Source organism: Tenrec ecaudatus, chromosome 9 (genome assembly GCF_050624435.1).
Source record: "Tenrec ecaudatus isolate mTenEca1 chromosome 9, mTenEca1.hap1, whole genome shotgun sequence".
NCBI classification, from domain to species: Eukaryota; Metazoa; Chordata; class Mammalia; order Afrosoricida; family Tenrecidae; genus Tenrec; species Tenrec ecaudatus.
Window position 1 is genome coordinate 40,515,982 of NC_134538.1, and position 19,721 is coordinate 40,535,702.

Below are 19,721 nucleotides of genomic sequence, written 5' to 3' on the forward strand. Positions count from 1 at the left end.
TTAAAAATCATTTTATCGGGGGCTTGTACAACTCATCACAATCCATCCATCCATCCATCCATTGTGTCAAGCACATTTATACATCTCTAGCCATCCTTATTCTAAAAACATTTGTTTTCTACTTGAGCCCTTGGTATCAGCTCCTTCCTCCCCACTCCCTTCCCACTCCCTCCTCCCTCATGAACCCTTGATAACTTGTAAATTATTATTATTTTGTCATGTCTTACATCCTCTGACATCTCCCTTCACCCACTTTTCTGTTGTCCATCCCCCAGGGAGGAAGTTATATGTAGATCTTTGTAATCAGTTCTCCCTTTCCACCCCATCCTCCCTCCACCTTCCTGGTATCGCCACTCTCACCACTGGTCCTGAAGGGATTATCTGTTCTGCATTCCATGTGTTTCCAGTTCTTATCTGTACCAGTGAATAGCTGGATTTGTAAGGTAGAATTGGGATCATGATAGTGTGTGTGTGTGTGTGTGTGTGTGTGTAATCATTAAAGAACTAGAGGAAAGATGTATGTTTCATCGTTGCTACACTGCACCCTGACTAGCTCATTTCCTCCCTGAGACCCTTCTGTAAGGGGATGTCCAGTTGCCTACAGATGGGTCTTGGGTCCCAATCTGCACTCTGCCTCATTCACAATGATATGATGTTTTGTTCTTTGATGCCTGATATCTGATCCATACCTGAGCTAGATGGTCGCTTGTTTACCTTCAAGCCTTTAAGACCCCAGATGCTATATCTTTTGATAGCTGGGCACCATCAGCTTCCTTCACCACATTTGCTTATGCACCTGCTAGTCCATGGTACCTTCAATATTCTTCACCAGCACCATAAATCAAATGCATCAATTCTTCTTTGGTCTTCCTTATTCAATGTACAACTTGCATTAAGTGTGTATGAGGGAATTGAAAACACCCTGGCTTGGATAAGGAACACTTTAGTCCTCAAAGTAACATCCTTAAATTAAAAATTTTAAAAAAGTAACATCCTTGCTTTTCAATACTTGAAAGAGGTCTTGTGCAGCCAATTTACCTAATGCAATGTGTCGTTGGATCTCTTGACTGCTGCTTCCATATGTATTGATTGTGGGTCCAAGCAAGACAAAATCCCCGATAACTGACATTTTTCCTTCATTTGTCACGCTGTTACCTACAGGTCCAGTTGTGGAGATTTTGGTTTTCTTTACATTGAGTTGTAATCCACACTGAGAACTGTAGCCTTTGATCTTCACCAGCAAGTGCTTCCAGTCCTCCTCATTTCAGCAAGCCAGTGTGTGCCATCTGCATATCTCAGGTTGTTAGTGAGCCTTTTCTAATCCTAATGCCACATCCTTCTTCATGATCCACCTTCTCTGATTATTTGCTCAGCATACAGATTGAATCAGCATGGAGAGAGGATACAACCCTGAAGCACACCTTTCCTGATTTTAAACCATACAGTATTCCCTTGTTCTAGTCACACAACTGCCTCTCAATCCATGTATAAATTTTCCATAAGCAAAATGAAATGTTCTGGAATTCCCATTTATTTCAAGACTATCCATAGTTTGTTATGATCCACACAGTTGAATGCCTTGGCACAGTCAATAAAACACAAGTAAACATCTTTTCGGTTTTCTCTGCTTTCAGCCAAGATCCATTTGCCATATCCCCTGATATGTCCCAATGATATACCCCTTGTTTCAAGATCTCTTCTGAATCCAGCCTGAACTAGTAGCTCCTTATCAATGTACTGCTGCAACAATTGTTGAATGATCTTCAAAATAATTTTACTTACATGTGATATCAGTAATATTGTTCTATAATGTGAGCATTCTGTTCAGTCACCTTCCATTGGAATGAGTGCGAATACGTACCTCTTCCAATGAGTTGACCAAGTAGCTGTCATCCAAATTTCCTGGCATAGACCAGTAAGTGTTTTCCGTGTTTTGTCAGCTTGTTGAAACATTTCAACGAGCGTTCCATCCATTTTTGGAGCCTTATTTTCAGTTAATGCTTTCAGTGCAGCTTGAACTTCTTCCTTCAGCCCCATTGGTTCTTGCTCTTGAAATGGTGGATTGTTAACTAGTTCTTTTTGGTACAATGATTTTGAATATGCTTTCCATCTTATTTTGATGCTTCCTGCCTCATCTTTTACCATGGAATCTTTCAGTATTGCAACTCAAGACTTGATTTTTTTTCTCCCTTTAGTTCTTTTAGTTTAAGATATGCACGTGTTCTTCCTTTTTGGTTTGTCCATTTCATGATAATATTTGACTGTCTTCTCAAGCTGCCCTTTGAAATTTCCCATCCAGCTCTTTACTTCACGGTTTCTTCCATTTGATTGAGCTACTCTTCCGTTAAATTCAAGTTTCAGAGTTTTGTCTGACATCAGTTTGAGCTTTTATCTCTTTCCTGTCTTTTTAATGGTCACTAAATGTTCTTGTTTTGCTTCCACAGCTCATCAGATCTTCTGTCATTAGTGTTCAATGTTTTTTAGATGTTCTCAAAATTCAGATGAGATAGACTCAAGATCTTATTTAGACTCTGGTGGACTTGCTCCAGTCTTTAGTTTTATCCTGAACTTCCCATGTAAGCAATGGATGGTGTGTGTTCCACAATGTGTTAGACCGGATTGACTAGAGAAATAAATCCAGATGTACTCATATGTGTATAAAAGAGAGTTTTATAGGAAAAAGCAATTGGATATTGAGAAAACATCCCAGCCCAGTCCTGATCAAGTTCATAAGTCTGATATTAGCCCATATGTCTGATACTAGTCCATATATTCCTCTTCAGACTCACACAGTACATGATGAAATGATGCCAAATGCAGGAAGATCATAGGCCGGTGGGTGAAAAGTCTTGTGGGTCCAATGACAGTGAAAGTGTCTCAATGCTGGCTCTTCAACAGGAAGGTGAAGCAGAGAGAGAATGTGGCCGGCCTCCCAGGAGAAAGAGAGGAAGTTCCCAGAATCCTCATAAGAAGGCCACACCCACAAGGAAGCATCATCAGGCTAATTGACAGGCTAGACTACACCCCTTCACTCTTAATATCCTCAAGTTGACACAAGATTATGTAACTACCACACACAGTCATCCCTTGGCCTGGTTTTACCTGCTCATACAGAGCTTCTCCATCACATCCTGTCACAGATGTAGTTAATTTGATTTCTGTGTATTCTATATGAAGAAGTCCATGTAGATAGTTGTTGAAAAAGGGATTTGTGACGAATAAGTCACTGGTCTTGCAATGTCTGTCATGAGATCTCCAGCTTTATTTCTATCGCCAAGACCTTATTTTACAACTGCTGTTCCTTCCTGTGTTTCCAACATTTGCATTCCAATTGCCAGTAATTATCAATACATCTTGATTGCATGTTTGATCAATTTCAGACTAAAACTATGGCAGAATTCTTCAATTTTTTTCATCACTAGCTTTGCTGGTTGGTGCATACATTTGAATAATAGTCATATTGATTGGATTTCCTTGAAGTGGGGACAGATGTAATCCTATCACAGACAGCATTGTACTTCAAGATAGATCTTGAAATGCCCTTTTTGGTGATGGACCCAACACCATTCCTCTTGACCATGTCATTCCCGGCGTAGTAAACCATATGATTTTCTGATTAAAAATGGCCAATACCAGTCCATGGCAGCTCCCTAACACCTAGGAAATCCATATTCATGTTCCATTTCACTTTGATGACTTCCAATTTTCCTAGATTCAGATTGCTTATATTCCAAGTTCCAATTATTAGATTTTTACAGCTGTTTCTTCTCATTTTGAGTTGTGCCCCGTCAATAAACGAAGGCCCCAGTGGTTTTATTCTCACAGACTTTACTCCATTCATGTCATTCTGGTTGACCCTCCTTTGAGCAGGCAGCTCATCGACGGTCATATTCTGAGGGCTTTCTGACCTAAGTTCTGTCCTCCAGCACTGTTTCTGACAAAGTTTTGCTTCTATCCATTTGGCCTTGGGTGTCTGACAATTTTTCAATGCTGTTCACAGGTGTGCAGTGACCGATTCCTCTGAAGTGGACAGCTGATTCCTTCTTCGTAGGCTTCTTAGCCTGGAAGCTCCACTGAAACCTGTTTACTCTGGTGATACTGCTGGAATCAGGAATATCACAGACAGCATTATACTTCAGGACCCATCTTTAAATGTCCTTTTGGACAATGGATCCATTTCTCTTGAATGAGTCACTCAATCCCTGTGAGGGTGTGTCCATCTGGGTCTCAAAGAACCTGGGTATAGATGGCTTGAAAGCAAGAGGAAACACATTCCTTTAATAAATTAACAGATGGTATATGGTCCAAACTGTAAACAAAATATGATCATATCAAGACATCCCAGAAGAGGAACCACATTACAGATGGAAGAAAGCTCTTTCTATTTCTCCAGATATCTTCAGTGAACTCTGTCTGGTTTTCTCTCCACCACTTGGCCTGGTGAAATAGGTTGCTTGCTCTCAACACTACCGGCTGACCTCTGTGAAAGCAACCTGAGGCATTGGCAAGAGCACAGACTCCACCGTGGTTAATAGGCAGCCTCGGGGGGGTTTGTCAGTCTAGTGTCTGATGAGCCCAAGAGTCCACGGACATTTGATGGCTCGCAGGTCTTGTCCACATGCAGGAGGTGGTTTGGATAATGTTTGCCTTGTAGGCCACTCTTCCAGCTAAGCCCGGGGCTGAAATTACAGTTGTGACTCCTTCCATAGCTATTCCTCGTCCTCTCCTTGGAGGTAAGGTAAGGTAGTTTCTCGGGGATGTAGCATGGGATGAAACAGAGGAATGAGTGGAGGTAGAAAGGACTGGAATCTTGGGATATATGAATAGAACCTGTGGTAGTTATATGAGTGTTTGTCAATTTGAAAGGATTAAGAGTGAAGGGGTGGAGTATAGCCTGTCAATCAGGTCATAGCCAATGAGGCTCTGTGTGGGCATGGCCTTCTCCTGAGGATTCTGGGAGCTCTGCTACTCCTCCTTGTAGGAGGAGACACACACTTTCTCTGTTCACTCCCTGGGAGGCATTGCAGCTGGCAAGACACATGGAACTATGCTAGCACCTTGAGCTGGAGCAGCCACATGGAGCCCCCTGCCAGCGCGGATGCTTCCACCATCACTGGGTCCACAAAGCTATCCACCTACTGGCCTGTGACCTTCCTGCATTCAGCATCATTGCATGGCTTCAGGAATCTAAAGAGGAATTGATGGACTACTATTAGTATTGACATATGGGGTAATATCAGACTTAGGAACTTGATCTTGATTGGGCTGGTCTGTTTTCTCAATATTCAATTGCTCTTGTATATAAAGCTCTTTCCTATATACATATGAGTGTCTCTGGATTTGTTTCTCTAGTCAACCCAGACGAACACAGAACTTGTGGGGGAAGTCCCTCAGCCCAGAGAATACATTCCCTTGACTGAAGATTGGGCTAACCAAGTGAATCCCCACCACTGGAAGCACTGATCCATCCACATGCAAACCATGTGTAGGGAGGGGTGTTTATATCTCAGGCCCTACCTATATTGGTCCCCAGCTTGCTGCTATCCCCTCCTTGGCCTTGACATCTTTGGAAGTATTGGTGAGGGTCCCACTGGCCTGGTCTGCCCACATAGACTGGATATAAGGGTCTAAAGTCCGGATTTTAAATTTTTGTGTATTGCTCAATGCCCATCAAAGCAGTGATATGCAAACATCTGGGAAGAATAACAATTACATGTAAAGGCCCAGCCAGATGGCAGGTTTTAGTCCCAAATGTTATTTTTCCACAAATGTATGCAAGAGGCCTGGCTATGCTTGGCCCATCCACTTGAGTTACATTTTGATTCCACACTAGAACGTCACCTGGTTGGAGTTCAGGAACTGCTCTGGAGGTGTTGTAAAGGGGATAAAGCACAAGGGGTGACAGTGTAATAATATACATTCATCGTCCTTATGGTGCTATTTATTAAAGAGAAGGGTCCAATGGTGCAGTTCTGTGGAGTTTGGGTTGTGAATGTGGTATATTGCCAAACGAATTCCTCAGGGAACTGTTAATAGTAAAGTGTGGATCGGGGCCCTCAAACTACAGCCCATGGGCCACAGGCGGCCCACCGAGGACATTTATCTGGCCTGCTGGGTGTTTTTTGTCACCGCTGCCTGTCCTGCTTAGCAGCTGACACCTGCAGTGTGCATAGGAATTTGTACATAGTTTTTTTTAAAACTATAGTCCAGCCCTCCAACAGTCTGAGTGACAGTGAACTGGCCCCGTTAAAAAAGTTTGAGGAGCCCTGGGTGGATGATTGCCACGTGGTGTGATCTGTCCCCCCAGTCCTCGAATAGCTGAGGGCATTTAAGAACAGTACCACTTGTGGACTTGTTGTATAGCAAAATTACTTGGGGTCCAAATGGAGGTTCTGTATTCCTACTACTGCTGGGTGCTGAGACACAGATCTGCCCTAGGAATCTTGGGATTACAGAGACTTGCGAGTGGGGATAAAGGTGGAAGAGGCTGAGAGCCTCTCCTTGGGGGATTGATGGCATAGCTTTCAGTCACCAAGATTTTGACCCGAAATCACAGTCCTAGTGAGGGGGAGATAATTATTCTCTCTCACTGCTCCAGTGAAGACCAGTTGCAGCCACCAGTTACAACTCCAAATAAATATTCATTTTAACTTATAAGGAGGCTTGTGATAAGAACCCCTGTCTTACAGGAAGCAAACATCATGAAGAAATTCTGGTCACAGCCAGGATTAGGCAAAGTGGAACTGCAAAAACAATCCCTGCCCAAGGAATGCATTTATTCTACAAAAACACTAGAAGGCTTAGCTTTCTGAGAGTGGCTTCTTTTTTCTTGAACAGGTGTCTCCAGCTGTCTTTTGGGAGTCATAGCAGCCCAGATCAACCTCAGCATGATCTTGTGTTATTCCCATGGTTCTTCACAGTCTTGACCAGAGACAGGAGGACTCAATTCTTGACTCCTCCTAGTTTCACTCCTATAGGACTGTGGTATGTCACAATTGTAGGGAGGGAGATTTATCGAGCAGTCTAATTTGATACCAAAGATGCTGTCCATGATGGACTTACCTGGCTTGCCACTCCCCTTTCTGGGAGGAATCAGAGTTGGCCATGGCATCAAATACCACACAAACTCACTCATCAAGCACTTACTTACAAGTTAAAGTACATTCTAAAGAAGGAACGATAGGTGTTCTCCACAGAATGGAGAAGACTCAGTTATGATACAAAGCAAGGGCTTTTATATCTTGATGTGAAATATATGCTTAGGGGAGAAAGTCAGGGTTTTTCTGGGAATAGGAATGTTCCCCCAGCCTCCTACCCCCGCCCAGTTTGAGTGACATCCCTTGTCCCTTGTGTTACTCTGGGTAGACTAGTGAGAGAAACAAATCCAGGGAGACTCATATGTGTGTAAGAGAGAGTTTTATATTAAAGAGTAATTGTATATTAAGAAAACATTCCAGGCCCGTCCAGATCAAGTCCACAAGTCTGATATTAGTCCATATGTCTGATTCCAGTCTATACATTCCTCTTCAAACTCACACAACACATGCAATGATGCTGAATGCAGCAAGATCGCAGGCTAGTGGGTGGAAAGTCTTGTGGATTCAGTGGTGGTGGAAGCATCTCAGTGTTGGTGTGAGTCTCCATGTGGCTCCTCTAGCTCCAGGGCTGTGGATCCATCAGCATAGCTCCATGTGGCTTGTCATCAGGGATGTCAAGGGGAGAGTGCATCTACCATCTGATAAGCTTTTTGTCTCCATAGTGCCTCCAAATGAGGTCATCAAGCTGTGACCCGATTGACAGGCTAAACTCCACCCCTCCACTCTTAATAGTCTCAAGTTGACACTAGAATATGTAACTGCTATACCCCTCTCCTGTCTTGAATTGGTTGGGCTCTGAACTGCCATGGTGCTAGAGGATATGCGCCTTTTACAATACTAGTGAATCTAAGGGTATCTAAGTCATTTGCCACCCCTACTCCGGAGGCTCCAAGTTGGTACAGCCCCTTACCTCAGAGTCCCTGCTCTTGTGGTTTTAGCCCCCTTTTCTGCTCGGAAAGCAATTATTTGGAAAAGGCACCAAATGCAGGAATTTCCTTGTTCTGTCCTTAACAGTACATACTTATCGTCGAGCAAAACTCAATAGGCGATTCTCCTTTTCAGGCTATTTGTGTGGACATGCTCATTTCGCTGCTATCACCCAACATTAGGTCATTAAAAGAAATTAAAAAACGTTACCAATTTGGGATCGCGCACACCCTTTAATAAAATCCCATTAAGACCGACCCCTTACTTCCATCGTTCTTTATTATTTTCTAAAGAGAAATATCAGGCCATTTGTTCGCGGAGGTGCTCCATATAATTCACTGCAGCACGAGGGGTGACAAGTGAACAGTCAGAACAATCAGATGCTCCCACACAGAGGGCAGACAAATTAGCTGGCATCTCCATACAACCCTAGGCTTGCTAACGACTGCTTTTCTGACGTGTCCGGCTTCTTAAGGTGCTCGGGATTCCGAGGCAAACGGTCGGTCCGGGAAGGGTTCGGAGCCGGGTCGAGTCCTAGTCGGGCCCTGAATCGCTACGTCTTCCTCCCTGGTTAAGCGCATCGCCCACTGGGAGCCTTCCCCGCACCGCGGCGAGGCCGGACCCTCGGGCGGCCCGGACCCCAGACGCCGGAGCCGGGTTTCCGGGGCCCACTTGCTGCCGCGCACCAACCGGAAGCTCCCTATGGGCGGGAGCTCCCTGTGGGCGGGAGCTCCCTGTGGGCGGGAGCTCCCTGTGGGCGGGAGCTCCCGGTGGGCGGGAGCTCCCTGTGGGCGGGAGCTCCCGGTGGGCGGGAGCTCCCGGTGGGCGGGAGCTCCCGGTGGGCGGGAGCTCCCGGTGGGCGGGAGCTCCCGGTGGGCGGGAGCTCCCGGTGGGCGGGAGTTCCCGTGGGGGAGGTTGGAGCTACTGTCGGCCAGATGCTGGTTTCGAGAGAGGCACGCCCCGCGAAGGTGATTCGGTCCATTCTGGTTTTCACCTCGGAAAGCCGCAGCTGGTCCGCTTCTAACGGTGTTTTGTGAGCGCCGCCTGGCGTCGCCGACCCGGGGGCCCTTTCCCTGGCTCTCGGCCCACAGGGCGCCCGGGGCACCTCTGGCCGGCTCAGTCTCCTCTCACTCTCCTTAACCTCCTTCCTGCACCGAGGCCGCTACCAGACCCTTTGTTCCACGGCCCAGGCCCGCATTCCCGCATTCCCGCATTCCCGCATTCCCGCATTCCCGCATTCCCGCCCACCTCTTCTGGAGCCCCGGCGTCATTGTGTGGCATACCAGGTATAAGCGACAGTTGGGGGTGTGTCTCACTCGGAACTCCTAATTGCGTTGGTTGTCAACCTGGTTGTACCGTTTGGCTTGGAGGAGGAGACGGATTTTTAACCCTTTGGCTGTGGTTGGGTCGGGAAAAGTTAGTACTTGGCTTCAGTGTTGGCGTTGAAGGCTAAGTGGGAAGATGAGAACTTAAAAAGTACTGCCGCGTTAGGACTCAAATGATCTGTGTATTTGAATGTTCCAAAAGTGTGTCTGAGACAACCACAAATAGTGTTACTCGCCCTTACTTCGTTTTTATTTTTTAGGGATTAGGTTTCAGAGCTGCTGACAGATAACCAAGACGCAGGTTTCAGCCAAGTTCCCGACCAGTTCATCCTCTTACAGAGTTAATAGCCTTTTGTCGGCTAGACAAGAAACAATTTACCTTTTTCATGGGATTTTTATTAGGTAGGTTACATTTTATCCAATAAATTACATCAAGGTAGATGAGTGTTGAGTATAACTATTCACATTCCACTTGTATTCTTTGTGTGAATTTTCTTGTTTTTAAAAAGCTTTTTGTGATTTGGGTGAAAGTTTACAGAGCAAAGTGATTTTTTTGTTCAACAGCTCATAAACTCTGTGATTCGTGGCATTAATTGCAATCCCCACAATGTAATAACATTGTTCCTACTTTCTGTGTTTACTGCTTTTTCTTCGGTTTTAAAAAAACAAGTTTAGTAAGATGTCACACATCACACTCACCTAACTGCACTGTACAATTAAATGGGTTTTCACTATATTTACAAAGTTGTGCATCACCAATATCAATTTAGATCATTTTCATCAATCCAGAGGAAAGCTATATTCATTAGCAAGTGATCATGCTTCATCTCCCCTCCCCCAGTGTCTGCCAGCCCCTCATTTACTCTCTTTTTAGAATTCCCTATTCTGGGCATTACACTTAAATGGAATCAGATGGGGTGACTTTTGTGACTGTTATCTTCTACTTAATGATTTAATCTCACTGAGGATAATAATTTCAAGGTTCATCCAAGTTGTAGCATAAATCATTTTCATTGCTGAATAACATTCCATTGTATGGATATACTAGTTTGTTTTTCCATTCACCAGTTGCATATAGGGTTGCTATCAGGGTTTTAGTTTTGATTATAAGAGGGGACTTCAAAAAATGAATCAATGGAATTAAAAAATAATGAATAATGGGTTTTTTCCTTTGAGTTTTTTTAACCCCTTTGTATACCTTGGAGTGGACTTGCTTGGCTATATGTTAGCAGTATACTTAGCTATTTGAGGAACTGCCAAGTTGTTTTCCAAAGTGGCTGCAGCATCTTGTATTTCCATCTGCACTGAATAAGGGTGCCAATTTCTCCACTTCCTCTCAAACACTTCCATTGTCTTTTTATTGTAGCCACCCTATGTGTGTGATTTACAAACATCTCCCTAATGACGAAGGAAGGCAACTTGGTGGGGCAATGGCTACACCCTGATGACCAGGAAGGCCAGTGGTTCTGGTCTACCAGCCACTCAAGGGCTTGTGGGCTAGCTTGAGGGTTTCAGGGCTAGTTTGGGGCTTTGAGGATTAGTTTGAGGCCTGAGAGCCAGTTGGAAGCCTTGAAGTCTAGTTGGGTGGGCTTGAGGGCTAGAAGCATGCATCTTGGGAACACCCACTGGCAGCCCCCCAACAGAAGCTTGCTTTTTGGGTTGGTTATAGCAGAAGCATGCCACTGGGTGGGGGTAGGTAGGAGTGGGAGCATGCAAAATCATGCTTCTTGGACACACCCTCTGGAATACCCTTGCCAGAGCATGCCTAGAGGGGAGAGGGGCTAATGTCAGACTGCAGCCAGAAGCATGCTTCTGGGAAGCTCCCCCTGGTCCCTCCCCAAACATGCTTCTGGGGGCATATAAGAGTGGGATGCTGCCAAGAGCCTGTTTCTGGGGAGCTCCTCCTAGCTGCCTCCTGCCAAAGCATCCTCTGGGATTTTGTAGACTGGGACCCTGTCAGAAGCCTCTTGAAGCATACCTCTGGGGAATAGTGCAAGAGTGGGACCCCACCAGAAGTCTATTTCTGATGGCTCCCACTGTTGGTGTAGGAATGGGACCCGCAAGGAGCATGCTCTGGGGGTCTCCCATTTGCAGCTTTCACTAGAATCATGCCTCTCGGGGGTGAAGGAGTAGGGCACCGTGCGAAGCATGCTTTTGAGGGTGTCTCCCAGGCAACCACCTGCCAAAAGCATGGCTAGGGGACATGGAAGAGAGGGACCCTGCCAGAAGATTGCTAGTGGAGGGCTCCTCTGGGAGGCCCCACAATCCCGAAGCAAGCCACTGGGGGCGATATAGGAGTTGGGACCCCACCAGAAGCATTCCTTTGAGGAGGGGGGTATAGGACTGGTACCCTGCCAAAAGAAAGCTTATGTGGAGCTACCCTGGCAGCCTCCACCAGAAGCATGCCTCTGGGGTGGGTGTAAGAGTGAGACCCCGCCAGAAACAGGCTGCTGGGGGCTTCCCCTGCCAGCACCCCTCCAGATACATGCATCTGGGGTGGTGGTGGTATAGGAATGGGATCCCACCAGGAGCATGCTTCTGAGGGGCTCCCCCTGGCAGTCCCCACTCCGGAAGTTTGCATCTGGTGTGGGGGTGTAGGAGTGTACACCAGCAGTATGCTTCTGGGAGACTCCCTCTGGCATCCTGTCGAAAGCCATGCCTCTGTGGGGTGGGTTTGGGTGTGGGTCTAGGAGTGGGACTCTGCCAGAAGCATGCTTCGAAGTTGTGTCAGGATAGCCAGCCCCTAACGAATCATCGCAGGTCTGGTAGGCCCAATTGTACAGAGATAATAAGTAAACATTACTGTAGTAAAGTCATTGAGGTCATGAGAGATAGAAGAGAGAGTAAAGTGAAGGAGTCAGACATATTTCATGGTAGTATGCTCACTTCAGCCCCACTTGGTGGTCCACATGGAGATGGAAGAGGAGAGGGCAGGAGAGAGTTATCTGAATTGGGTGTGGCCCCAGGAGAGGGTGCCTCACCGGAGCCATTGAACTCAACTTTGCCGGCCATGAGTGTTCCAAGCTCCAGCTAAGAAGGTATCCACCGGTCCCTTCCGCAGGCTGAGTCCACGGCTTATCCTGGCCAGTCTGCCCTTGTGCTGAGCCCTTTACTCTGGGCACTCACCTCCCCGTGGCTCAGGGAAGGCCCTGTTAGGGCCATTGTTGGTCCTAGTCTCAGACCTTCCCAAGGAACAGGGCACTCAGCTTGAAGCCCCACCGATGAACTTCTCTCTGCCCTACTTATTGTGGGATAAACAGTGTTGTCTGCTTGCTCTGGATGGCTGATAACCCCCAGGGAGAATACCCCTGACCTACTACTTTCCTTGGCCTCCAAGTGTAGTCATTTACCATACGTAGCAAGCACCTAAGTTTGGCATATATTTGGGGGAGGCAACTCGGGAGAAATCTTTGTTTCCTGTAGGGTTGCTCCCCACCAGCTCCAGCAAAAAGCATGCCTCCGTCCAGAGTGTGGGAGTGGGGCCTACTTTTTTGCAGGGCGTGCCAGGAGGAGCCCACCAGAAGTATGCTTCTGGAGGGGTCTCACACCTACACCCCCCCACCCCCCAGAGCATGCTTCTAGTGGAGTCCCTCTCCTATACCCACACCGAGCCTGCTAGGTAGCACGTTTCTGGCAGGTTCCCACTCCCCCCCTCAAGAGTTTACTTCTGGTGTGGAGTGCAGGGGGATCCCCAAGAAGTATGCTTCTGGTAAAGTCCCACACCTACACCCACGCCCCTTCCCAAAGCCTGCTTCTGGAGGGGAGGGAGGTTCCAGGGAGTGCTCCTCTGTAGCAGGCTCAGGTCCTATCCTATACAACCCCGGAGGGAGGCTGCTGCTGAGGAGGGGTGCTAGGGTGAGCCCCCTAGAGGAATGGTTCTAGTGGGATCCCACTCCTATACCCCTCCCCCACCCCACAGCATAATTCTTGTAGGGGGGGTCAGGGGGAGCTCCAGAAGCATGCTTCTGGCAGGGCCCCACTCTTTCAGCCCCCCCACATAATGCTTCTGGTGGAGTGCAAGGGGGAGAATACTTTAAGAGAGAGATTCAAGGAGCCCCCCAAGCATGCAAGGGGGGTTTCTCCAGAAGCATGCTTCTCTTGGGGTCCCACTGCTACAACCCTCTCTGTAGGATGCTTCTGCAGGCAGGTTCAGGGGGAGCCCCACAAAAGCATCCTGATGGGGTCCTACTCCTACACCCCCTCCCCAGAACATGCTTCTGGTGAGGGGTCCTAGGGGGGCTCCTCAGTAGCAGGCTTTTAGCAGGGTCCCACCCCAACATCCCTTCTCCAGATCCTGCTTCTGGCGGTGGGTGCTGGGGGGAGCCCCCCAGATACATGCTTCTGGCAGGATTCCACTCCTACAATCCCCCTAGAGGATGTTTCTGGTGTGTGTGGGGCAACGAGAGCCCTCAGAAGCATTCTCCTGGTGCGGTTCCATTTATACCTTCTTCAGAGCCTGCTTCTGACTGGGACCGACTCTTATACCTGCCCCAACTATGTTTCTGGGGGAGGTGCCAGGGGAAGCTCCACAAAAGCAGGCTTCTGATGGGTTCCCATTCCCACATGGCCCACCAGAGACATATCTCTCATGAGGGGCTGCCAGGGAGAGCCCCCCAGAAGCATGCTTTGGTGGTGTACCCCTGCCACCACCCCCCAGAGCCTGCTTCTGGTAGGGGTTGGGGGCAGGAGGAGCCCCTCTCAGAAGCACGCTTCTGCCTGGGTGCCACTCCTACATACCCTCAGAGCCTGCTTGGTGGGGTGGGGGTGGGATGGGAGGGGGAGAAGGGGGGTATCCCTTCAGAAACATGCTTCTGTCAGGATACCACTCCTACACCTCCCTACAGACTGCTTTTGATGGGGGTGCCAGGGGGAGCTCCCCAGAGCTTGTTTCTGGTGGGGTTCCACTCCTACCCCACCCTGCTGAGCATGCTTTTTTCAGGAGGTCCTAGAGGGAGACCCCAGAATCATACTTCTGGTGGTGTCCAACTTCTACAGCCGCCCCCAAGCATGCTCCCAGTGGGGGGGGGGGTGCCAGGGGTCCCCCAAGAAGCATGATTCTGGTGGGGCCCCACTCCTACAGCCCCCCAGAGTATGCTACTGGCAGGGGTGGGGTAAGGGAGAGCCCCTAGAACAGACTTTCTCACAGGCCCAGATCTTCAAGAATTAACAGGTGTCAATTTACAATAGAATTTACTAATGAATTTACTGTAGAGCTGGTTTATCCTTATTGTTAGGTGCCATCAAGATGGTTCCAGCCCCCCCCCAAAAAAAAAGATGGTTCCAGCCCATAGCAACCCTATGCACAACAGAATGAAACATTACATTGTCCTGCGCCAACCTCACAATTGTTCCTATGTCTAAGCTCATCGTTGCAGCCACCGTATCAATACATCTCTCTGAGGCCTTCCTCTTTTTTGCTGCCCCCGTACTTTACCAAGCCCGATGCCCTTCTCCAGGAATTATCTCCTGACAATCTGTCCAGAGTGTGCAAGACAAAGTCTTGCCATCCTTGCCTCACAGAAGCACTCTGGCCTCACTCCTTCCAACACACACTGGTTTGTACTGTTAGGCCAGGGTATTTTCATGACCTTCTCCAGCACCACAATTCAAACGCAGTGGTTCTCTTTCGGTCTTCCTTATTCAATGTCCAACTTTCACATGCAAATGAGGCAATGGGAAATGCCTTTTAACAAACTAAATCTCAATTAAATATGGTACATTTACAGAGTTGATCAACAGCCGACAGTCTTCCACTTCCCTCTATCAACATGGATTTAATTTGTTCCAACTGTCCCATTGAGTTGCAGACAGTAGTAGAGCTAATTTCCTAATTCTTTCTCATTTTGTACCAAAATGTGTTAGTCCAGGTGGACTAGAGAAACAAATCCAGAGACACTTATATGTGTAACAGAAAGAGCTTTATGTACAAGAGCAATTTTACATTAAGAAAGCAGCCCAGTCCAGTCCAAATCCGTGTGTCTGATATTAGCCCATATGTCCAGTACCAGTCTATAAATTTCTCTTCAGACTCACGCAACACATGCAATGATGCTGAATGTAGGAAGACCACAGGCTGGTGGGGGGAAAGTCTTGTGGATCCAGTGGTGGAGGAGGCATCTCAGTGCTGGCAGGGTTCTCCACGTGGTTCCTTCACCTCTGAGGCTTTGACTTCCATCAGTCAGTCTCCATGTGGCTTGTCAACAAGAATGTCTCTCTGGGAGTGGCCTGTTTCCTGCCTCCAAAATGTGGTCATCAAACTGCATCATGCTTGACAGGCTAAACTCCACTCCCTCACTCTTAATTCTCTCAAATTGACAACAGATTATGTTACTACCACCCCGAATCATCATGTCACCACGTCTCTGAGTTCAGTGGGTATTTCTGATCCATGGCACAGTGCTACTTCCACTAACTTTCTGCTTCTTGTCACCAGTCTCCCAGTCTCCAAGTGATATGATGTGACTTGGAACTTTGCTTCTGATTTTTTCTCCCTATAATTCTGAAAACCTCCAATATCATTGGTAATTCAAATGCCTTGTAATTACAGGAAAGAGTAAAGTTTTAAAATTAATATCTCATGGACCATTTATTAATGTGAGAAAAGCATCGTGATACATTTTCAGGGGACAAGAACATACAATTCCATAGATGTATAGATTTTTACTTCACTACACCTGTGGATTTGTTTAGGTAAGATGTATGTTTGGTGTGTGTTGGACATGTAAAAAGAGAAAATAGTATTAGAACGATGTTTTCTGTGCATGAAAAGGGAATCAACGAATTCTAGAAAGTTCGGCAACCGAGGACTCTGGTAACCCTGAACTTTGCAACTGGGGCTACATTCACTGGTACCTTCTGTCAACAGATTCCGTCACTGCCAAAGAAGTAGTCTTGTCTGAGAAACCACTGATCTCCAAGGAAACAGACCTTATTGAGCCAACCTTGTTAGATGAACTAATCTGTCACACTGACTCTGTAGCCTCTGTGTACCATCAGCTTCCCAATGCGTTTGTAGAAGGAAGTCTTAGGATCCATAACAAACACCCATTCAATATGGAAGCACTGATTCTGGTGACAACCCTGTTGGCACGATCACTGCAACCAACTTGGAACAACCTCAGCTTCTTTACTCAGGCAACCTTTTGATTCCTCAAGGAGATCTTTTGAATCTTGATCTTAGTCTCCCAGTCAATGAGCCACAGGTGTCTTCCATGCAAATGGGAGCAGTGGATCTCTTGGCAGGGGAACTAGATAGTCTGGCTGGGCAGTCCTGCATCCCATCTTCAGTGCCTGCAAAATTTGCTCTTCCACCTACAACTGCTGACCACCTACTACTGCTGAATGACCTTTTTGAATTTTCCACAGAAACAGGAGAATATGTGACTGCAGCAAAGTTTAAAGGCTTGGAGATTTCAGGAACATTCACTTACCATCAAGGCGACATCTATATGGAAATGAACTTCACCCACACAGGTTTGCAGCACATGACAGACTTTGCCATCCAGTTAAACAAGAATAACTTTGGTGCCATGCCCAGCACACCTCTGACCATCTATACACCACTGATGCCAAACCAGAGCATTGACATCTCCCTTCTTCTCAACACCTTAGACCCAGTCATGAAGATGGAACTTCTGCAGGTGGTTGTGAAAAATAATATGGATGTCGTGGTAGTTATATAACAGTCAATTTAAGGATTAAGCGTGTAGGGGTGGAGTCCAGCCTGTCAATCAGGTCATAACCAATGAGGCTTCTGTGTGGGCATAGCCTTCCCCTAAGGATTCTGGGAATTCCACTATTTCCTCCTTGGAGGTGGGAGACTCTGCTCACACCCTGGGAGACAAGCAGCTGCCACAACACATGGACCCACCCTGATGCAGCCCTAGGTGCTGGAGAAGCCATGCAGAGACCTCCCAGCACTGAGATGTTTCCAATGCCACTGGATCCAAAGACTTTCTACCCACTCGCCTGTGATCTTCTACATTCGGTGCCATTGCATGTGTTTCGTGAGTCTGAAGAGGACTTTATAGATTGGTTTTGGACATATGGGCTAATATTGGACTTATGGACTTGATCTTGACTGGGCTGGGATGTTTTCTCAATGTCCAATTGCTCATACATAAATCTCTTTCTTATACCCATATGTGTGTCCATGGATTTGTTTCTCTAGTCTACCCAGACTAACACAGATGTTTTCTACTTCAGCTACCTCATTCCATTCAATATGCTTTTTGTAGAAGATGGCAAACTGGAATGCCAGATCTTCTTTGCAACATGGAAGGATATTCCTAATGAAAATGAACTTCAGTTTCAGATGAAGAAATGTCATTTAAATGCCAACACTGTTTCCGGAAAATTGCAAAACAGCAATGTTTATATTGTTGCCAAGCAAAATATGGAAGAGCAGAACATACTGTACCAATCGCTGAAGCTCATGGGAAATGGATTTTGGCCAAACTTTTTATCCAGTCAGGAAACCCAATTATATATTGTCACTGAAGTGCAGAGCTTCTGAAGTCTCTCAGTACATCTATCAGATTTATGACAGCATCTTAAGAAACTAATGGACGGGTCCAGTGCCCTCCAGCAACCCTGTGTTTCGTGTAAGCCATGAGCTCTTCACTGGAGGAAATTGCTTTGATGTACAGAATCTAAACACAAACACACTGAGGGTACCCACTAAAGTAGTGACTGATGTAACCTGTACTAACAGTAGGGCATCACCTGCCGCATATTTTGAGCTTCGTGTGAACCTGTATAACCACTGCTTCAATCGCTTCCCATTTGTCACCTGCTGCTGCTATCTGGTCCTTACTTGTGGCCTTCTCCATGCTATGCCAATGATTGGTGTTGTCTACATCTGCTTTTGAGTGTCATTTGATATTTTGAAACCAACCACTCCTTTCAAAAGCAGAAAAGAGGGAAAAGTAAAGTAAGGAAGTGTTCCTGAAAAAAAAAGTTTCATTTTGTACTTTAAGTTTTATTTCATCGGTCGATATGGGGTCCCTGCTGAATCAAATGAATAAGCCCTGCTCTTCTCTTTTAACACAAGAGAAGCAGTTTTACTCTGAGCCAGAATCACCTCTACACAAACTAAAACAACACCTGGTTGGTTTTTATTCTGTTTTTTAATACAATGAGGATACAGAAATCCTGGTGGCACTGTGATTAGAGCACTGGCCATCGAAACTCCAGTTTCTAAGGAGAACTATTACATTACCTGTCCATAAAGATCTACAGTCCAGAAAACCCTATATAAAGTCCCTGTGAGTTGGAATAGACTCAATGACAGAGTATGATTGTATGATTGGAGTCAGAAAGCATGTTCTCTCCCATTTTGTGGAATGAGTTTAATGGCCCAGAACTGAAAGTAGTTAACAGGAAGTGAAAGTTTCCTGTTTTACAAAGTTGTATTCAGCAAGTCAATTCAAGTCTGCAAACAAATTGCCCCAGTCCCTGCCCCCGTCCAGCACAGCCACCTTCTGCTGTGGGTCTCGGACATTTTCAGGATGCGACTTTTCTCTGTTTCTTGCATGGTCATCGGTGTCAGTGTCCTCAGACGGCAGGCTCTTAATCTGAAAACAGGCTGTGCTGACTGAAAGGACCATGGAAAGGAAAGACATTTCCTTTGCGAAGTCCTCAGGAGATCGATTGATGCAGTGGCTGTTGCAACACTGGGCTCCAATATAGCAAATATTGTTAAGACAGTGTGGTGGTGTTAGGTGCCTTGGAGTCAGTCCTGACTCCTTGAGAGCCTGCATGCAGTAGAAGGAAATACTGCCTGGCCCTGTACCCTCCTCACAGTGCTGATATTGGAGCCCAATTTTCCCAGCCATGTGTCACTTTATCTCCATGACAGTCTTCTCTCTTCTCCTCTTCCCTCTCCTCCTCCTTTGGTTTAAAGGACAGTGTAGGATTAAGCAGTGTTTCCTTCTGCTGTCCAACACAATGGGATACTTAGATTTTATAGATCTGCAGTGAGGTTGAGTGCATATATCACTGGAAATTTTGTAAATTACATGGTAGCATTTTTCACTTTGGAGGTCTTACAAAGAATTTATGTGTTTTCCTTTTAAGATACTCCTTGTTATACAGCTTGGAAATAATCAAATTACTTTTCATAATTATTTCATGATTATTTTCTTGGTTTAGTTTCATTATGGTTTAGATTCTGCATAATCAGACAGGCTTACAATATACTATACATATCCGGTAACACTCTCATCCTTTCCATTACTGACCCAAATAAAATTTATCATCTGAAAAAATTCATTGATTAAATTACTCATTGATTTTAATCCCTCAAGTTATTTTACTGAATGCTTTTAGAAAATTATAAGGTCCATCTGAGCGAAGGGGCAGCTCTCAGCCA

The 19,721-nt window shown here is 46.2% G+C and overlaps 1 pseudogene; it reads left to right on the plus strand.

The window, feature by feature from the left end:
• LOC142457243 (AP-2 complex subunit beta pseudogene) overlaps positions 1–17,475 on the plus strand; it is a 24,764-nt pseudogene extending 7,289 nt beyond the window's left edge.
• The last annotated feature ends 2,246 nt before the right edge of the window (positions 17,476–19,721 follow it).